This window comes from Perognathus longimembris, chromosome 7 (genome assembly GCF_023159225.1).
Source record: "Perognathus longimembris pacificus isolate PPM17 chromosome 7, ASM2315922v1, whole genome shotgun sequence".
Lineage (NCBI taxonomy): Eukaryota > Metazoa > Chordata > Mammalia > Rodentia > Heteromyidae > Perognathus > Perognathus longimembris.
This window is the reverse complement of record NC_063167.1, coordinates 63534755-63542781: the sequence shown is the minus strand read 5'-3', so window position 1 is coordinate 63542781 and position 8027 is coordinate 63534755. Positions and strand designations below refer to the sequence as shown.

General features: G+C 37.3%; 1 pseudogene; it reads left to right on the top strand.

Annotated features, from left to right (window-relative positions):
- Nucleotides 1-2873: 2873 nt before the first annotated feature.
- LOC125355364 lies at nt 2874-3453 on the top strand (annotated as a pseudogene).
- Nucleotides 3454-8027: the final 4574 nt, after the last annotated feature.

Below are 8027 nucleotides of genomic sequence, written 5' to 3'. Positions count from 1 at the left end.
TCTTGTGTCTTTTATGTTAACTGGGATAAGGTGGAATCTCATTGTTGTTTTGATTGGCATTTCTTTTGTGGCCAGAGATTTTGCTTATGTGTTCAGTGGAAGGGAAAAGGAATCACAGAAATGGCCAGACAAAACATGAACCATCATACTCACTAGAACTATATTGGAAATAAACATTTACAATTGCAGGGTGGAGGAGAGTGGGGAATGTGATAAGCAGGAGAAAACAAGGGAAGGGGTAACAGTGTTTAAAAAGAAATGTACTCATTACCTTATATAACTGTAATCTCCTGTTCATCACTTTTACAGTAAATAAAAATAAAAAAATAAAGAAAAGAAAATCAAGACATTCAGCTTCAGCACTTATACATTTTTTTTTTTAGCATACTCTATTTATTTTCTCTTCCCCCCCTTTATTTTTCCCCTAGCAATGGTGGGGATCAAACACAAAGCCTTACCCATGCTGGTAAATGTTCTCCACTGAGCCATAACGCAGCCCTCAATTTATTTTCAAACATATGCCACGTATAGTACTTCTGAAAAGGATGATCGGAAAGTATTTAGGCTTGAAAATTATTTTGAAAGTAGGATCTTTTATAAGCAGTAGCCATCAATAGGAGTCTAGAAAATGTGAATTATTGGGATTTACGAATTGGACTCATGGCCTTTTTCTTGACAAGCAAGTGATTTACCACTTGAACCATGCTTCTAGCCTATTATCAATGATTTTATATTAGTCAAAAGAATTTCTATCTTGTTTCAAGATACGAATAAGGAGGAATAATGGAATTTTCTTAGGCTGAATTGCTTCAAAATCTTAGAGTTAAATATAAGTCTTTTCAAATTTTTTCATTTTTGATTATTTGTGGACAGAAACTCTTTTCTGTCAGTCATTTTAAATTAGATCTTAACTTAAAGTGGACAACTGTAAAAGTCACATTGTCACAGCATTCTACCAAGGTAATCTTCACCTAGGTTTCTTTAACTATTTGAATTTGTCAGTCATAGGGCTTGAACTCCTGGCCTGGATGCTGTACCTGAACTCTTTTGCTCAAGGCTAGTGCTCTACCACTTAGCCTCACAGCTCCACATATGGATTTTTGAGTGGTTAATTGGAGAAAAGAGTCTCACAGGGACTTTGCTGCCCAGGCTAGTTTTTGAGCTATGATCCTCAGTTGTCAGGCTCCGGAATAGCTAGGATTACAGGTGTGAGCCACCAACATCCAGCCTTAGGTAGTTTTTATTGAAATGATTTCCTTATTCATTTTTCCCTAGATCATCTTCCTGAAAAACTCTTCTAGATGAGAAGATTTAATATTAGAACCATGTATGTAGTGAAGTAACATCCAATAGGTTTTATATAGTTAATTTGTCTTTCAAAGAACAAAATAAAGACATATGATCTAAATAAGAAGGTATTAAGAGTTTACCCATGGATATGGTTCACTAATTCTGAGATTGAGGAGATAACAAAACCCTACACAACCACTGATACAATCATCCTTAAATGTCATAGTTAATTCCTATAAAGATTATACTGGAATTATCTATTACACAAACTTGCAACTACAGATGACAGTAAATTTTCATCTTCATTCCCTTGTAAGTACTTCCTTAGAATTCTTTTTATTACTTCTTTCTAACTGCTGCTTTTTATCTCATTGCCTTTGGAAGGTCACTCTATTTTCTGCCAATAATCAAGCCCCAATTTGAAAATATTGTCTTCAGTTCTCTCATCTATTCAGTTATTCATTCACAAACTGTAACGAACATTTGCACTGTCAATGCTCTGCTTGACAGATATATAACACTGATGATGTTACTGTTCTGACTTTCCTCAAGGTACTGATAAATGACCCTGTATGTTAGTAATTATTTTAATTGATTTTTCTGTTGCACTTTATAGCACCTTAACCATTTTTATCTCAGAGAATTCTATTCACAACATTTTATTCTTGGTGGTCCTTGGGTTTCAACTAAGGGCTTTGTGCTTGCTAGGTAAGCAGTCTACCACTTGAGCCACACGTCTAGCCTCCTTTGCTTTTGGTTTGATAAAGTCTCTTGCTTTTGGTCCAGGTGGACCTTGGGCCGTAGTGTCTAAGTCTCATTCAGAGAATCTGATAAGTCAAAACTACTTTGAGAATTCTTTTCTTCATATGTTTTAGTATTTAATATTTGATGATGGTACAAAAAATGTAACGAATTAAACTGTGTCTTTTTCAGCTGATGGCAGATTGCCCTACATTTCATTGCCATCTTAAAAGCAGCTCCTCAGACACTGAGTCTTCATTATTTTGAATCTTTCCTCTTCTCCTTTATCCTCCCCTCCCCCTTCTCTTTGTCTTCCCTTTCCATTCCTTAATAATTGCTATGGTAGTAATACTGAATAAATACCTAAATAGTCTAAATCACCTCTGAGTGCTTATTGTGGTAATTGCTAGTACTAGAAATAAAATAGATAGTAAGGGATATGATTTTTCTATCACCTGTTGCCCTAGAACAAGGGATCCTAAGAATGTCAGATTTCTTCCTCCACTACCATCTGATAAATTAGAAAATCTTAGAGGCAGAGAGAAATTTAGCCATGATATAAGGCTGATGAGACAGTAGGAAAAAAGAATCAAGAGTTCAGGTTGGGAAAACGTCTGAAAATTGGAGAAAATTCTTTTAAGGTAGGCAGTGATCAAGAAAGGAAATAAGTGTTACAAATCCCTGTGAAGGAGCCAAGAGCGTTTGAAGGTCACTCTGGGAGACGACCGACTAGAAACGACAGGGCGAGGAGACCTGCTGCTGGTGTTGAGTGGCCCGCGGTGAGGGCGCAGAGAGCTAGGGCGGCAAGGACAACATCGTGGAGAGAGGGCCTTTAACAGGCGGGGAAGATGAAAGGTAGCAGGATCCAGCAGGGAGCTGTGACACCACACAATATTAAACAGTTGAAGAGACTAAACTAGGTCATCTTCCCGGTCAGCTACAGTGACAAGTTCTACAAGGATGTGCTGGAGGTTGGCGAGTTAGCAAAGCTTGCCTATTTCAATGATATAGCTGTCGGTGCAGTGTACTGCAGGGTGGATCAGAAGAGACTTTACGTCATGATACTAGGAAGTCTTGCACCTTAGGGAAGACTAGGAATAGGAACAAAAATGTTAAATCACCTCTTAAACATCTGTGAAAAAGATGGCACTTTTGACAACATCTATCTGCATGCCCAGATCAGTAATGAGTCAGCAATCGACTTCTACAAGAAGTTTGGCTTTGAGATTATTGAGACAAAGAAGAACTACTATAAGAGGATAGAGCTTGCAGATGCTCAAGTCCTTCAGAAAAACCTCAATGTTCCCTCTCTTCAGAATGCAGATATGCACAAGACAGACAACTAAACAAATTTCATATGAACTTTCTTGCACTTGCTTGTCGCCAAATAAAAGAGGCCCATTGATTTTCCCCCCTCCTTAAGCTTTCTCCCTCATTCTTGTTTTTCTTGCTTTTCTTTCCTCTAAAAGTTTAATATTTTCACAGACTTTTTAAAATCACGTTTTAATTGTTTGAGTTCTCTTATTTTTGTGAGGTGGTTGGATGGAAGGAAGACAGTAGATCTCTTTTGTTTCAGTTACTAGGATATACTGTCCCAAAAATTTGAGTAGCAGATGACTTGGAAATTTTTAGCTGATTTTATGTCCTGCTTTCATACTGAAGGTCAGAGCCTACAAAAACTGTTGATCTCAGTAGATAAAAAAGAAGCAGTAGCAATATCTTATTTTCTAGTTCATAGACAAGTTTAGTGTGTTCGTGGTACTTTTGGGCTTATAAAGACATACTTTGGGGGGATGCCAATCCCTAGACATTGCCTTCACTCTGTCTTTAGTCCTTCTGAGCACTCTCTCAGGAGTTGGACCACATGTAATCCTTGTGAGAAATTACAAGCTTACTTAGGTTTTTTTTTTTGGCCAGTCCTGGGCCTTGGACTCAGGGCCTGAGCACTGTCCCTGGCTTCTTCCCGCTCAAGGCTAGCACTCTGCCACTTGAGCCACAGTGCCGCTTCTGGCCGTTTTCTGTATATGTGGTGCTGGGGAATCGAACCTAGGGCCTCGTGTATCTGAGGCAGGCACTCTTGCCACTAGGCTATATCCCCAGCCCCTACTTAGGTTTTTAAAGCAATTTTTTTCGTCTCTAATGGGTGGGACAGTTTAGGGTAGGTAGTGTTATATTTTTATCTAAGTATGTGGTTAAATTGCTTTTTCAATAGTAGGCCAGTTATTAGCAGGTTTATTTTTCTTGCTGTTGATTGTTCCTAGAGGCATTAACATTTGGAGTGTAGGCTGGTGAGATTAATTTTTTTCCTATGCCAGCCAGAGTTAGGCCTTTAACTGACCCGAAGAAATTTTATTGTGATTGAATTTTTCTTGTATTTTTGTTTCAATTGGCCCAATAATACGCTAACCTTAAAAATGGAGTTGGTGTCATTGTAGATCAGTACCTCTAAATAAGCACCTGTTCTTTCTTGGACATATTGAAAAATACCTAAAAAAAAGCTTAGATAGATTTGTTGCACAATAAAATCCATTTATTGTCAACTAAAGTGGGCTGTAAAAGTGTAGCCACTGAGTGCTTGGTTATATAGGAAAGAATAGACAGTATTTTTAAGAATAACATAGCTATGCTGTTGCATTTCTGTTGGAGCACATCCCAGATTTGCTTATTCTCTTGTGCCTATAATATGGAATTTAAGAATTTGGAATAAGAGGTATGGTTAAACTCATTGTTTCTATTCTTGGAGAGGTTAGAAGTATAAAGTGTTAGTAATGCAAATATCACTGTGATCTCCTGTATTGACAGTTCTGGTTTGTGCCAGATCATTTCTGGTGTGAAGGGCATCTTTGACAAGTTGGTAACTTTTTGTAGGATGAGAGATGTCTGAATTACTCATATTTTCAGCCCATTGTTCCATTGCTAATATTTAGAAGAGTTTAGATTGTAAGTAGTGATGGTTCAAGAAGTGTCTCAGACTTTGAAACAATACAAAGGGCTTGTCACTTGACTTTAAAAGGCAGTTTGATTCATGATATTTATCCTCTTATGTAAAATTCTGGGATAAAAGACTCAATTATGAGTAGATTAAAAGAATTATTTTACAAAGTGTTTGTGCACACTTTTAACCTTGTTTTTATTTGAGAATGTGTAAGTGCAAAGTAAAATAGACTTCAACAGTCTTGAGTGCCAAGAAAAAAAGAGGAAGGAAAACAGTTGCTGAGTTTATAGGGTTGTAATCTTAAGATAGTAAAAAAGTAGAAAGACCATGCTGGTTTCTTGGGTATTAGTTTCTTGAAAAGTCTAAATCTAAGCTTAGAAGACAATTTAGCAGTAAGCACCTTTACCTTTATGGATAAGCTTCAGCTTGCTTTTGTCAAGACAAGAGTGCATGAGTTACAGAAAACATAATTAGTTTGAAGAAATCAGCCTTTTTGTATGTAAACTTCAGATATCAAAATAGATTTTGTTATATAAATGAGTTTTCTGAGATGACACTGCCTCTATTTCTATAACCCTTTCACCTGGACTATCTAAGCAGTCCTATGAACGTATTCCTAAGTGTGGTTATTGAAAACCGAATAGCTGCCTCATGAAATTAGATACATGTTATGTAAAGAGGGGAAAATATTAAAGTTTGAATTGATTGTGTAGGCTCCCTAACATGGTTTCTTTTTCCACTCTAGTGAATGACAGAACCTAAATTTTAAGTGTGTGTCATGGGTTGTCTTACATCAAACGTATTGAATAATTCCATCCACTTACAGAAGACAAAGATGTGGAAGAGGTATCACTTGGGCACTACATATGCCTGTGAATCAGTAAAGACTAAAAGTAATGCTCCTTGTTGAATTGTAATCTTTGAGGTAAAACAGTTCTATTAACTGGAGGATCACTGATTATATCATTTTTTAGGACATAGTTTATACTGGAGCAAATAGGTTAAAATTTAACTGTATAGTATTTGCATTTAGGTTCTAAGGAAAAGAATCTGTAGAGAAATCTATGCAATATATAATTTGTCCAGATTCGTTTTCATTTGGGGAAAGGAGTTCTGAAGTATCTCTAAAGCAGTTTTTACTCATCAATTGAAAGTCCTCCAAACAGAACTATTGGGAAACTATGGTGTGTGGTGGTGGAAAAGAAAAGCTCCCTCAGTTTTTGGAGAGAATAACTTTAAAAATACTTTTTACTTGTTGCAGTTACGAATTAAACTTGTCAATTTTAACATTGCTGTTACATCTGAAATAAACTTATGTGATGTTCTGGTAAAAAAAAAGAAAGGAAATAGGCAAGCGCTTCTGTATGTTTAAATAAGCCATCTATTGATTGTTGGAAGTGAGAGGTATTGCCAGAGATATTTAGCCAAATGGTAGAAATCTTTCAAAAGGTATTATATAAATGAAAAAGGAATTGAGAAATATCAACTGCATTTTTATGGAGTTTCTCTAAGATCTTCACTTATCTGGGAAATTATATTTGTTGTGATGTGAATTAGTTTTGTAAATTTCTTGGACAATCTAGAAAATGTCACAGGAGCCAAAGATACTTGTCTAGATCGCTCTGTATAGGACATTTAGTAACTTCATGATAGGTGGGGAAATTAATCTGTTGGGCACTTGTGGTTGTTGACTTTGTTGATCATTATTGGTAGAAAGAAAGTACAGCTGGAAGGCTATAAAAGATTGGGGGGGTGGCAGGCAAAAGAACAAGCTTTGTTGAGAATAGGTAAGAATGGGTTGGCAGAGGATGGTGGAGTTTTAAAGATTAGAATGAGGAAACAGTCCAGAAAATGACTAAAACTGGCTGAGAATTGTCAAAATCAAGACAGTTAATAAGTATTTATTAAGCAGGAAATATGAGAGAGTGAGAACGAGGGAGAGAGAGAGAGAGAGAGAGAGGATAGCACATTTTACTAAATGATGAGTCATGAAATTTTTCAATAAATGTTGACATTATTTGGGCCATTCTTGTTTTGCAGAGGTAGGGCAGTCCCCGTGCTTGAAATCAAGGCCTGGGCACCATCATTGAGCTTTTTTTTTTTGCCAGTCCTGGGCCTTGGACTCAGGGCCTGAGCACTGTCCCTGGCTTCTTTTTGCTCAAGGCTAGCACTCCGCCACTTGAGCCACAGTGCCGCTTCTGGCCGTTTTCTGTATATGTGGTGCTGGGGAATCGAACCTAGGGCCTCGTGTATCCGAGGCAGGCACTCTTGCCACTAGGCCATATCCACAGCCCCTCCTTGAGCTTTTTTGATCGAGGCTGTCACTCTGTCACTTGAGCCACAGCTCTACTTCTGGTGTTTTTAGTGCTTAATTGAAGATGAATCTCATGAACTTTCTGGCTTTACCTAGCTTTTAACCATAATCCTTAGATTCCAGCCTCTTGAGTAGCTACGCTTACTGATATGCTCCACTACTAGCTGGCTATTCTGCCTTTTTGCTAGTGAATTGGAGATAGGGATCTCACAGACTTTCCTGCATGAGCTGAATTTGAGCTGTGATCTGATCTTGGCCTCCTGAATAGCAAGGATTATAGGCATAAGCCACTGTTGCCTGGCTACATGTATTTTTGAAAAATAGTTTTGTGTGTGTGTGTGTGTGTGTGTGTGTGTGTGTGTTTCTTCAAATAGGTAGGCAGATGTTGTGCTTACCATTTCCTGTTACCAAATGGAAAAAAATTTGTAAGAATGTCCAAGTGGGAGTAGACTCACTGATCAGGTCCTCAGTACAGGAATTTTCCACTTTCAGTTAATATAAAAGTGAATTATTAACTAGCAGGGTTTCAAGTAATTTCAAGCTGTCTGTCAATCGCAAGCAGTTGCTTATCTTGCACATTGAAAGGTTTTTTTGTCCCTTATATCAAAAATAAATGCTTGGCAATTATTTAGTAAGATAAAGGACATAGACTTTGAATTCATTTTTGTGTTGTTCTAAACCTGCCTTCACACTGGCTGTGAATTTTGCCTCTGATTTGTAGAACAGTTGGTCAGCTCATTTCCCTTG